Source organism: Kogia breviceps, chromosome 5, assembly GCF_026419965.1.
Source record: "Kogia breviceps isolate mKogBre1 chromosome 5, mKogBre1 haplotype 1, whole genome shotgun sequence".
Taxonomy (NCBI): Eukaryota; Metazoa; Chordata; class Mammalia; order Artiodactyla; family Physeteridae; genus Kogia; species Kogia breviceps.
The window spans coordinates 42,647,808-42,661,613 of NC_081314.1; the positions used below are offsets into that span (position 1 = coordinate 42,647,808).

Consider the following 13,806-nt stretch of genomic DNA (forward strand, 5'->3'; position numbering starts at 1 on the left):
GATAAATGTCCTCGGTGACCTTAGACGTTTTCATTTTAATCACCAGTATGGTTTTTGAGAGGAAAGTCCTCCCTGGCTTCGGCAGAGCTGCGGGGCCCTCCCCTCCTCCACACCCCAGGCAGCAGTGCCAGGGGAGCGTTTCCATCTGTGTTGGGAAAGAACGGCCTCTCTGTGCCGCCCAGCACGTCCAGAGCGAAGGCGCGGAGGCTGGAACACACTCTTCCGCACGGGAACAGCTTTCCAGGGGCCTTGGGGGAGGCTGTGGCCTTTCCTAACGAGGGCCGGGCGCATCCCCCGTGAGCCCCGGCTCGTTCCTGGCAGGATCACCCCATCCCTACCCACGGCACTGATTCCGCCGCGCCGGGGGAGGGAGCCGTCTCTGCACCCGCGGTCCGCACTCGGGCCACCAGGGCTTGCACATGCGCGGAGAGGGGCCGCGTTGCTCTGGGCTCGGCGCTAGGGCGGCGGGCGAGGGCGCATGCGTCAGCGGTGGGGCAGGGGAGCGCCCGCGGAGAATACTGCTCGTTTGATCACGCTCTCCGTCCAGATTCCTGGCAGCGTGTTGGGGACACTGCACTATTGGAATAGAGCCACAGAATGCTACAGGCTCCTTGGAGGACGTTTGCTTCGTGCCTCCATTTTACAGATGAGGAAATTGAGATACAAGAAAGCATTGGGAACCGCCTAAAGCTGCATTTCTGAATTCTGCCAGCTGGGACCAGATCCAGCTCTTATTGGCGTGGTTTAGGCACTACTTCACTGAGCGTTTATCTAGCGCCTGGATGTACCATGTCCTAAATGTATGTATGGTATGGAAGATAACCACGAATACATCAGAAGCAGTGTAACCGTGGCCACCCCAGACTTAGACATAAAATGAAACAGACCTGGGTTTGATTTGATGATTTGCAGGACTGCACTGCTAGCTGGATAGCCTTGTGAAGCAGTTAACCTCTCTAAGCCCTAGTTTCCTCGTCTGCAAAGCGGAGATAAAAAACAGGACCTACCTGCTAAGGTCGCAGGGCTTAAATGAGATAAGGAGCACATTGCTTAGCACAAAGCCTGCACTTGGAAGTCACTCAAACATATTCATGCGATGTTTTGAGAAGTGGAAAGTGCTAGGCGCACAGGCTTTCATGAGACGGTCAGGGTACTCATTTCCAAACAGAAGTCGTCTGCAAGAGAGGGCAGGTACTTTCCCGCGCCGCGCAGCACTTGGGAAGACTCACACAGGGTTACGTGACCTGGCAAGACAAGGAAGGGAGGAAATGACCTCTGTTTATCTTTCCTCCTACTGCCCTGTCCTTCCCCCTCCCTCTTTCCTTCCTCCACTCCCAACCCTCACTGTGACTCCTGGTGGCTGCAGGGATACATCGGGATCTCTTATCAGGGTGAAATGTGTTCTGCCAGGTGGTGCAATTTACGTTTGAAGTTCTACTTTATCACAGGGGCCTCTCTCCTCTTTTCCTAGGCGGGACAGGCACAAGCAGGAGCAATGGGGTTAAGTGGATAAGAAGGAATGGTGGGTAAGCACCGGAGGTAACAGACTGGAGTCATCTTGAATCATAGATGACCAGCGGTGAAGACCATCTGGTACAATGATTGTCCCTCTTGTTAAGGAAGAAGCAGTGAAAAACTGTGAAAGGTAAACCAGCATCAAATTTTAGACTCAAGTTAGAGCCCTGGTTTTCTGTGTCCCCCATAGTTCATTCGTCCATTTACACACACTGCTTTGGGGGACCCAGGTACAAGGGGTCTGCCTCAGTAAGCAGGGAAAGGGGAAAGGAAAATAGGAATTCAGGACTCCCAGGTACTTTGTGCAGCTTCACGGATGGTGATACCATTTACTGTGATAGCAAGTAAAGGAATAGAAACCAATCTGAGAGGAAGATGGCCTGTTTTGAATATATATTTTAATGTGCCTATGGGACTTCCAGGGAAGACATCCAGGAGGCAGTCAGGACTGTAGGTGCCAAGCATGGGAGAGAAGCCCGAAGATGCCCACTGGGAAAGGGTCGACACAGGTAGTCACTGAAGCTGGGGCGGGGCTGAGATGACCCAGAGAGAGCAGGCAGATGGAGAAGATCATGGGATGGATGAGAACTGAACCCTGACACACACCAGCTTCTAAGGATCAAATAGGTATCCTGAGGAGGGGGCAGAGACGTGAGAAGAAAACTGGGGAAAAAAGTGGCATCAAACAGTCCAAATGAAGAGATTATCCAGGCTCAGGAGGTGGTTGGGAGTGGGAAATGACACAGAGAGGTTCAGCGCACTAGTCCTGGAATGTGCCTGTTGATCTCAACAATGAGGAAGTTATTGGCGCGTGTGATTCCAGTTTCGGTGGGGATGTGAGAGCAGAAACCAAGCCGCGGTGGGTTAGAAGTCAATGGAGTCAGGGCAGAGGGGAAGCAGGGGTAGTAGCTATGGCCCACTGCTGCAGGAGAGTTGGTTGGCCCGCAAGGGGAAGTTACAACTGGGCCTGAGTTGTTTTTTTGTTTGTTCGTTTGTGTGTTTGTTTGGGCTGAGCTGCAGGGCATGTGGGATCTTAGTTCCCCGACCAGGGATGAACCCTGCGCCCCCAAGCCCCTGCAGTGGAAGCTCATTGTCGTAACCACTGGACTGCCAGGGAAGTCCCTGGGTATGAGTTTTTTGTTATTGTCTTTTTGCTACGGGAAACTGAAACATGTTTAAAGGGTAAGGAGAAGCAGGAAGGGTTAACAGGGAGGAATAGGATGGGGTCTCAGTAGAGCCTCCACAGGGGTGAATGGGAGGAGAGGGGATTCTGACCCCAGATAACCCAAAGGAAAGATTCCTCTCTTGGTTCTTTTCCTTCTACCATATGAGAGGAAGCAATGCATTTGCAAGGTTTAGGAATGGACTTGGGGAGTTCTTCAAAACGAGCTTTGTCCTTGTCAGGTTCTAGCCATGGCAGCAATCTGATCATCAAATGCATTTAACCAGCCCCACTTGCGTGTGAAGCTGTGCCGAATGCTACACAATCATGTGAAATAGCTGCTGTTATTCCCGCGTCAGTCAGGACTCCAAGTAGCAAGTGACTGAAACCCAGCTCTAACCAGCTAAACCCAAAATGGATTCCACTGGTTTGCTAAACTGGGCTACTGGCTTCAGGCATGGTTAGGTTAGGGTGCTTGAAAGATGTTGTCACAAGGAATAGGGATTATGTTTTGAAGTTATTAGTGTGCTTTTCTCTTTTGCCTTTCAGAGCATATGAATTTAGTCTACTCAAGTTTGGAGGAGGGGATGAAGATTCTTTCCAGAAGGTATGCAAAGAGAAAGAAAAAGTAACACTCAGCTTCTGACATTCAAAAATAGAGTTTGGGGGCTTCCCTGGTGGCGCAGTGGTTGAGAGTCCGCCTGCCGATGCAGGGGATACGGGTTCGTGCCCCGGTCCGGGAAGATCCCACATGCCGCGGAGCGGCTGGGCCCGTGAGCCATGGCCGCTGGGCCTGCGCGTCCGGAGCCTGTGCCCCGCAACGGGAGAGGCCACACAGTGAGAGGCCCGCATACCACAAAAAAAAAAAAAAAAAATAGAGTTTGGGGCTTCCCTGGTGGAGCAGTGGTTGAGAGTCTGCCTGCTGATGCAGGGAGCATGGGTTCGTGCCCCGGTCCGGGAAGATCCCACATGCCGCAGAGCGGCTGGCCCCGTGAGCCATGGCTGCTGAGCCTGCGCGTCCGGAGCCTGTGCTCCACAGAGGGAGAGGCCACAACAGTGAGAGGCCCGCGTACTGCAAAAAAAAAAAAGAGTTGGTAGCAAAATGAAAGCCCTGTAATCCAAGCTCTTACCTTGAGAAAATAGCCTCTACATTCCATTACCTTCCTCTTTAGAAGATCAAGGACTGGGTTTGGTAGACTAAACCTTGGGTTTTATGTATGAGAGGTCTAGATAGAGGGAGAAAGGGGGACTGTGGAAGGACAGAAGCAGCAGAACAAGACCAGAGGGCTGGGAGGAGCAACTGTGGTGGAAAAGTAATGATTAGCCCCACAGGCATGGGAAGACCTTATCCCCTGCCACGGTTCCAGAAGTATGAGAGGGAGAGCCTGGGTAGCCTGATTTTGGTCTGACAGAGGGAGGCCCACAATGGACTTTTTAAGCTATGCTAGGTCCCCGTGTAGCTTGGACCCTACCCAGATGTAGCAACAAGTCTGTGGCCAGCTTGCCAGGGTGATCACTGTGGTGGGGTGATGCAGTGGTACAGGCTGCAGGGCGGACCCCTGGGGCCAGGACTGATAGGAATTCATGGCCAGAAGTCAGAAGCACCTGGAAGAGCAAAGAAGAAGCTGTGTCAGCCAGGGAGCAATGCCTCAGACTTGTGGATAGACTACAAACTCGCCATCCACAGACTTCACATCAGAGGCTGGCAGCACACCCAGTCCTGGCAAAAAGTGGACCTTGTCCTGACATGGGCAGACACCGGGCAGCTATACTCAAGGGTGTGTGCAAGGCCAGGAGTTCCCTTTCTCTCAACACCATGAGGATGCAGAAGCACAGTCCCTCCTTCTACCCCCACTATATATACCCTACAGGGATGATAGCCAAAACATTTTAAAATCTTACGGGCTCAGGCTCATTGACCAGTCTGCACGGAGTGCCCTGCTGTCTCCAGGATTAACATTTTCACTGATGGATTGTGGGGAGCTTAGGGAAAAGTCCCAGGGAGGGGTCAGTGGGAGGTGCTTAGGGAACTCAAGGCAGCACCTGTTTACCAGCTGCTCCAGGCATATCTTAGTATTTTATCAGCAAGTTCAGTCATAATGAAGGGTACAGGTGAATACTGGCCAGACACCATCATCTTTATTGGTGGAGCAGCAGATGGGGGAGGCCATCTGAGAAACTGAGCCTGTTCTCAGAGAGGATATTGGAATTATTGGATTGCACCAAGATTTAAACCGGTTTCAACCCCTACTAACCAGTGGAGGGCCAGATTGATTATGGGTAAGCTAGAGAAATTACGTTTGTTGATACATCCAAGTTGCAGTGTGAGTTGAATTTACCATCTGTCTGCTTTCCTTTGTGTAGCCTTCACTCTCACACCGCAGCTCCAAGTGTTAGCAATCCCCAAAAGGAAAGCACACCTGTTTCAATAGCGCCAGCAACAATCCCAAATCAGATTCCTATTGGCCCAGCTTTACTCATGTCCCCGCTTCTGAGTCAATTCCTGATTGGCCAAGCCTAGGTCACATGACTATTCCTAACCTCTGGAACTGAGAGGGGGTGGGGCATGGCTCCCCCCAGAAACAATCTGAATGCTGTTAGCAGGAATGCCATACTGATTGTTATGTAGGCAGGCACAACAGAGGAACACCACACTGCCTTCTGGGGTTTAACTTTCGAAAACTCTCAGGGACGAATGGAGTATTTCCACGGCATGAAGTGAACTGGCCCCTGTACACTTATCCATAAATTGTGATCAGCGTAGATAACTAATGTTGAAAATCATAGGACTTCCCTGGAGGTGCAATGGTTAAGAATCCGCCTGCCAATGCAGGGGACACGGGTTCGATCCCTGGTCCAGGAAGATCCCACATGCCGCGGAGCAACTAAGCCCGTGCTCCATGACTACTGAGCCTGTGCTTTAGAGCCCGCGAGCCACAACTACTGAAGCCCGTGTGCTCTAGGGCCCACATGCCGCAACTATGGAGCCCGCGTGCTGCAACTCCTGAAGTCCACGAGCCTAGAGCCTGTGCTGCACAACACGAGAAGCCACCACAGTGAGAAGCCCACACACTGCAACGAAGAGTATAGTCCCTGCTTGCTGCAGCTAGAGAAAGCCTGCATGCAGCGACGAAGACCCAATGCAATCAAAAATAAATTTTTTAAAAAAAGAAGAAAATCATAAAGCAGAATTTTTCTCTTCTTAAATTTTCTTACCACACTGACTAAATTAAGTTCTGATTGTTGAATTTGAGGAATATAATCAATGAAATGTCCAGTCTGGTTTAAAACTTAGTACTATTTAGTATCCATAAATAGTTCCATTTAGAAATTGTTTGGTCTCTCCTCTTTTGGACGTGACAACAACTGTCTTACTTTTTCTCTGTGTCTTATTTCCTCTTTTGAAAGTAAATCACCCTCTCCTAAATCCAAGAGAAACTGGATAATTAGTTGTTGCCTGTTTTTTGTTTTTTTTAAGAAAAGCTTTTTGTAATAAATACGAAGTTTAATTATTCCAAGAGAGATAGTAAAGACAACATCAGCTTTTCCTCACAGACTTTTATTTTCAGTATCATAAAACACTCCACATTATTTTTTTTTTAAATCGGCCCTCAATAAAAGAGATATTTAAGTTCTAGGGAGAGAAAACATAACCATCAGTTTTACTCTAAAATTTATGCTGTGTCTTTTTTGAAAGGAGGGATATCTTAAAATTTACAGTATATAAAACTTAAATCTCAGAATTGAAAAACTCTTTGGAAAAATAAAATCATTAATCATAATAAAGGAGAAATAAACTCATCCTGCCCTGGCATTTTGAGTCACATAATTAATTCAGAAGGGGCTGCCTTTCTCACGTGGAATCTAGGCATTCATCAAATATCTATCACACGCCGGGCACTGGGGTGTAAAGGTGGGTAAGACAGCTCATGTCTGGGAAGGAGAGATGGTGCCGCGGGGTCGGGGTATGACAGGCCTAGGGCGTGCAGAAGCAGCAGGTACAATCCCTTTTTCAGCAGGGTGGATGGCCGAGTCCAGGCAGGTTAAGAAGCTGCGGGAAGGCTTTTCCTTTCCCACACCCAGTGCAGTGCTGGGAAGCCCTTGTAGACGTTGTATTGCCCCGGCTAAGATGGAGGAGGTGTGGAAATCCTCTTTGGCAGCCCTGAGGCAGCTGGCCTCTGTGACAGCTGAGAAACGAGAGCTCCTGGTCTTCCCAGCGCCTCGGTGTGTGCGCTCTGGTGCTGCCTGCCAAGGCCACGGGCGTTCCACTCATCCGTTCCACAGAGAGTTATTGAGCACCCACCGTGGGCCAGGTGCTCAAGCAAAGCAGCCTCAGGTCTCAGGGAGCTCACTTCTCTACTTGGAGAAGGGGACCCATAGGCTATCAGAATGGTGATAAGGGCTATGGAGAACAAAGAAAGAATGGAAGGACCAGGAATGTGAGGTGGGGGGGTATGCGGTATAAACTAAGGTCTTTTAAGAAGTCCAACTGAAGACTCAGTCCCCCTACCCTCACCCCTGCATTGACTGAGCACCCAAGAGCCATGGCTGCTGGTACATTAGGAGCCCACCAAAGAAAGCGACAAGTCGCCTGACCCCAGGAAGTGGCCAGCTCAGGAGGCCAGGCTGGTGTGCATCCCCTCCCTCCCAAAAAAGAGTTTCCTCATCTGATGAGTGGAGCTGATAACAGCCCAAGTCTAGGGTAGTCGAGAGAGTTCAAGCTTGGGGAAGAAATGGGGGTCAGGAGGTTTGTTTAGATGGAGGCAGGTCCCCTGGCAGCATCTTGGGAAAAAGGGGCATCTAGCGCCCCAAGAAGAGCTTTGGCAAGGCCACAATAGAAAGTCAAGTTCTTGGGCCAAGAGGGCTGGGGCCAGGACTGGGTGTGGATCCCTGCTGGGAACTGGAGTGTCAGTGAGGAAGGGGGGCAGACGCCAGGTCATTGGAATGGGCTGGGAGGGACAGCTGTGTTAGTGTGAGCACATGGGGGGCACAGGCCCCACCCCTCTAGGCACCAGGCTACAGTGGGGACAGAATGAGGAGAACTCAGGGTCAGGACCTTTCTGCTGGAGCAGAGGGTTGGTGTAGGGTGGCCAAGTTGTAGGGGCTTTGGGAACCGAGCCAAGGGGTTTGTGTTTTTCTCAGATCTACTAACCCTGGCTAAGGTTGACCTGCTTGTTCTCTCATCTCTGTATAAGCACCACGGTACTTTTAACCATGAGCCAAATAACATGGAGATAAATTATGAGTCTAATGGGAGGGAGCTAAGGAGGGTGAAATGGCAAGGAATCCCCAGCTTTTTATGTTGAAAGCATAAATCCAAATAGAAACCAAGCAGAAAGAGACTGAAGTCTCTGGGGAGGAGAAAAGTACGTACAGTAAACAGTGACCGGCACAGTGTGCCCTGCTGTAGGGACTGCAGGGTCAGAACAGTGTGTCACGTTGCCACTTTGATCATGGGATTTGGATCAGAGAGAACATGGGATTTGGACTTTGCTCTGGGTTTGGCTGTCTGCCGCCTGTTGGCTGCGTGACCTTGGGTAAGTTCCTTTCCCCTCTGAGCCTTCCTTTCTTCATTGGTGTAGCTGGAGCCTGCATGCTGGAGCCTGCACTGGGATTCAGTCCCATCTGCTGAGCTAGTGGGGAAACCCCCGGGGGTTGGAGTGGCTGCCAGGAGCCCAGCATGGTAAGCTCGCCAAGGGGCAAAGCATCCAGGTCCAAGAAGGGAGTAGGTTGGAGTACACTGTGCTAACAGTGGTTAATCTATTCTGGGCCCTACCCCAAGTCTGATTCCTGGGCAAAGCTGTCTCTAAAAGCTAACAGATTGTTTGCAGAGGTACAAGCTCGCCGTAATGGGGACCCCAGAAATGAGCATAACGGGGTGAAAGGCATCTTCTCCACAGTGCAGTCTTGCCTGGGCGAAGAGGCAGGGCAGGGAAAGGGGTGGGGCCTGGCACCCAGCCATTGATTTGTTGGTGAGAACGGGTAAGACATCTTACCCCAGGGGCTCCCCAAATGTACAGGAGGGAAGGCGCTTTGCTGGGATTAAGTTCTGTGTAAGAGATGGTGGTAACAAACTAATATCTGGATTATTAGTCTTGATGTGGCTTCACTTGCCACACACGTGGTGAGGGAACCTTAGTTAATACCTATCCTTTGGAGATTGTACAAGCTGTCCCCAAGTCTGAGCCTGGACACGGCGAACGCACAGCAAATGTCACATTCTCTGCAGAAACCACCCAGGAACACTTGGGCCCCTTGGAGGACTGTTTGGGATGACCCCTGGTGCGTTGGAGTGTTGCACAGCATTCCCATGGCAAAGATTTGTAATCAAAACGTGACCTAAAGTATATTTTTGAGCACCTGCTATGTGCCAGTGAGGTATACATGCTAAGAGGGATTTGAATTCTTTTTTTTCTCAGCACTTTGCAAAATACTTTGACATGCATTTTATTCACATTGGTCTTTATATAACAACCTAACGATGTAGGATCCCCATTTACAGATGGGAAGACTGAGTTTCAAAGAGGCCAAGTAATTTATCCATAATAACCCAACTAATAAGGGGTGTAGCGGGGCTCAAACCTGTCCTTTCTTTGGTGGGAGGCTGAGACCAAGCAGATGAAGGAATGAGGGGAAAACCCAGCAAATAATAAAACCTGAGGTTCTGATGGGAAGAGCTGGAGAAGTCAGCGGGGACTGGAGCCGGACCCGACCAGGGGTGGACGACGGGGGATGGTGTGTAGGATGGAGGCCGCGTGTGGCGATGGCTGGGCTCCCGGGGACCTTGCCTGTGCCCCTGGAGCTGCCCCCGACTTATCACACTTCACAGAGAATTCTTAAGGAAGCTTTCAAGAGGAACCTGCTGCTGCTTACTCCTGCCAAGTATCTTTGCTCCTGTCTTTCTGTCTGAACATAAAAACCATCTCTCCTGACTTCAGAGACTGCTGGTCTTGGGCTCTGTGTACTGATCATTTCTAATTTTTCCCGGAGGTTTATTTATGACATTCTAAAAGCAAAACCACAGACTGAAATGTGCCAATATTAGAACATTAGTGAGCCAGAAATGATGCTCATTTCAAATAGCAGGGGGAAAGGGAGAGATGTGAAAGGGAATGTGCCTCTATGGGTCAGACTCTGTGCCAGCAACTGTGACATTCGTGATCTCTTTTAATATTCACTACTGTGCAATGTGGGAGATCGAATCAATTCCACTTTGGCAGTTGAGGAAACATTCAGAGAAGTGCTGTAACTTGGCCAAAGTCACACAGCTAATAAGTGGTGAGCCTGTGATTTGAATCCAGGTCTGACTTCCAATAAACCTCAATTTACAGCCTGTAGAATTCAGGTGGAATCAAGAGAGGACGAATAAACACAGTTTACTGGACAGTAAAACTTTTGACCCTGCTTTTTATTAATTCCAGTTTACAAACAATGCAGTTTCAAAATTACCAGCTTCCAGAGAGTTCTTAAATCAGTGAAGTACTCAGAATTCATGAAATCCCAACAATTAGAGCTTGACACTGCCTGAGATGCCACTAGAGGACCCGACACGGAGGTGACTGATTCTACCTATGAACTTTCAGTTTTGAGAGTGTCCTATCAAAAATGGGGCCCCTGTTGCACTGGGTAGAGGATGTGGTAGAGATTCTCAGATAAACCTGATTTCTTTAAACACTGTTTAGGACAAGTGCCAAAGTTTGACACATCCTAATCACTTTACTTTCTTTGGCAGCTCCAACCTTGACGAGAGAGTAGGAAATACGTCTCCGCTTTGACAGGAACAATGTGTGACATGAAAGACCTCAGATGCTGTGCAAGTTTGTGACGGTTCTTCAGAAGGAAGCACCTCCTGCCTGTTCTGTTCAATGCTAGTCCAGGTGAGTCACTGCCAGCCAAGCAAGTATTTTAAGACATGAGGAATCTAAGCCAGAGCCAGCAAAGAAAGGTGAAGGATGGATTATCGCCATTCGCTTTGATGGTTGTCACGGTGCTGGGAAAACCTTTTCAGGTTAGGGTCCAGCTCACTGCTGTTTTGCTAGTGGCCACCCAGACACGAGTGTGGGACAGGGTGTGTGCACACACACCTGCAGCAGACACCCACTCCAGAGGCTCACGTTGGTTGGGTCGTGGTTGATCGGCTGTGCTCGTGCAAATGGTAAATCCGTGCCCGACATCAGCTTGCGGGAAGCCAGCATGACCCAACCTCCCGCAACATCACTGGATGTTTTGGAGTGGAGTCCGTGGATGCAGGAGCTACCTCACTCTTTGCTCGCTGCTTCAGCTTGGGGCTCTGGAAAATGCCCCATCGCTGTCTCTTAAATACGATCCAAGGCTCAGGTCTTCTGCTAATCTGAGGGGCAAGGGAGAGCTTCCAGGTCTCCAGGAGCTGGGGACAGGGGCAGGGGTGCTGCGCACGGGAAATGACTGGAGCCCGAGGTCAGGCTGCACCCTGGCACTGCCTGGGAGGACGGCCTCCCCTGCTGGCACCTACACTGCAAAGCTCTGCCTGTCTGTGCTGAAGGGGACCTCGAGGCTCTGAGTGGGAGAGTAGGCTCTATGTTGCCCTGTAGGGTGACCCACACTATAAGAGACATCAGGATGCACTGTGCTCTCCCCTCCAACTTCCCATAGGGCTGCCCCTCTCTCTCTAGCTCCTCTTTCAACCCTTTTGGGGATGGGGTATCAGAGGTGGGGGAGGAGACTGCAGGGGGGTTGGGGATGAGGTGGGAGCTACCATGCTACCTGACTTTTCCTGAATCTCTTTAATTAAACTAAGCCTTTATATAAATGTAAAAAACCAAGCAAGCTCCATACCTGGGGCCTGCAATCCCCTCCCCCATATTCTGATTCACAGGCTGAGGGGGCAAACTTATTTTTATTAAGGGCCCAAGTGATTGGACTCTAGGTGATCCTGACCACACTTCGAAAAACACTGGGGCAGGAATGAGCCAGCACGTGTATGGGGTACAGCTAGTGTGAGAGGTAGTTCATCTAGTGTCTTAAAATAGAGGCAGGAGTTGAATTGTGATCCACACCCCCAAATTCATATATTGAAGTCCTAACCCCTGGGACCTCAGAATGTGACTGTATTTGGAGACTGAGACTTTAAAGAGGTAATTAAGTTCAAATAAGGTCTTTAAATGAGCCCTAATCCAATATGACTGGTGTCCTTATAAGAAAAGGAGATTAGGACACAGGCACACACAGAGGGAAGACCATGTGAGGACATAGGGAGAAGGCAGCCATCTGTAAGCTAGTGAGGGGCCTCAGAAAAAAACCCTGCAGACACCTTGATCTCAGACTTCCAGCCTCCAGAACTGTGGGAAAATAAACCTCTGTTGTTTAAGCCACCCTGTCTGTGGTACTTTATTATGGCAACCCTACCAAACTAATACAAATAGGAGACCTGGTTTCACTGAATAATCCTCTCAGAAGGTAGAGAGTGCTTCAGCTTACTGTATAAACAAGGCTAGTTTTAAGGACCAAAGGACATGAGTCCCAGCGCTGGTGTGTCAGAGGTGTCTCAGGCTACACAGAAAGCACAGCTTCCAGTGTCAGACATGCCTGCACTCAGTGGCCAGAACCTTCTCTCCTGGTTACCACCTGAGTGATTTAAACAAGACAGTCATTATTTTTTAAAATTATTTTATTTAAAATATATGCACATAGTGCTTACTATGTGCCAGGTAATGTTCTAAGCACTGTGCAAATATTAACTCATTTAATCCTCATTACAATCCTGTGATAGATAGATAGATAGACAGACAGACAGACAGCAGGTTCACGATCACTTAATTCAAAATGTTCAAGGCTTCTTTCTCTAGTTGCTTTAGGAGTAGGGTTAGATTGTTTATTTGAGATTTTTCTTGAGGGGAGACTGAATTGCTATAAACTTTCCTCTTAGAATAGATTTTGCTGCATCCCATAGGTTTTGGGTCATCGTGTTTTCATTGTCATTTGTTTCTGTGTATTTGTTTATTTCGTCTTTGATTGCTTCAGTGAACAGGAACAGTAGGAGGAAGAACAAAGAAAACCCAAAGTCAGTAGAAGGAAAGGAATCATAAAGAACAGAGCAGAAATAAATGAAATAGAAATGAAGAAAACAATAGCAAAGATCAATAAAACTGAAAGTTGGTTCTTTCAGAAGATAAACAAAACTGATAAAGCCTTAGCCAGACTCATCAAGAAAAAAAGGGAGAGGATGCAAATCAATAAAATGAGAAATGAAAAAGGAGAAATGACAACTGACATCTCAGAAATACAAAGGATTATAAGAGACTACTACAAACAACTATATGCCAATAAAATGGACAACCATGAAGAAATGGACAAATTATTGGAAAGGTACAATTTTCCAAGACTGAACCAGGAAGAATTAGACAGTATAAACAGACCTATCACAAGTAATGAAATTGAAACTGTAATTTAAAATCTTCCAACAAACAAAGGTCCAGGACCAGATGGCTTCACAGGTGAATTCTATCAAACATTTAGACAAGAGCTAACACCAATCCTTCTCAAACTCTTCCAAAAAATTGCAAAGGGAGGAACACTCCCAAATTCATTCTCCGAAGCCACCATCACCCTGATACTAAAACCAGACAAAGATCTCACCAAAAAAGAAAATTATAGACCAATATCACTGATGAACATACATGCAAAAATCCTGAAAACATGCTAGCAAACAGAATCTAACAGCACATTAAAAGGATCATACACCATGATCAAGTGGGATTTATCCCAGGGATGTAAGGATTCTTCAGTATACGTAAATCAATCAATGTGATACACAAATTAACAAATGTAGGAATAAAAAACATATGATCATCTCAATAGATGCAGAAAAAGCTTTTGACAAAATTCAGCACCCATTTATGATAAAAACTCTCCAGAAAGTGAGCATAGAGTGGAGCTACCTCAACATAATAAAGGCCTTATATGACAAACCCACAGCAAACATCATACTCAATGGTGAAAAACTGAAAGCATTTCCACTAAGATCAGGAACAAGACAAGGATGTCCACTCTCGCCACTTTTATTCAACATAGTTTCGGAAGTCCTAGCCATGGCAATCAGAGAAGAAAAAGAAATAAAAGGAATCCAAATTGGAAAAGAAGAAGTAAAACTG

At 48.2% G+C, this 13,806-nt stretch overlaps 1 long non-coding RNA gene across 1 annotated transcript; it reads left to right on the forward strand.

Annotated features, from left to right (window-relative positions):
* Positions 1-1,547: 1,547 nt before the first annotated feature.
* Positions 1,548-10,526, forward strand: LOC136794319 (uncharacterized). Its single transcript, XR_010840913.1, has 3 exons — positions 1,548-1,645; positions 3,227-3,284; positions 10,410-10,526. It is a non-coding gene; the product is annotated as an uncharacterized lncRNA (long non-coding RNA).
* The last annotated feature ends 3,280 nt before the right edge of the window (positions 10,527-13,806 follow it).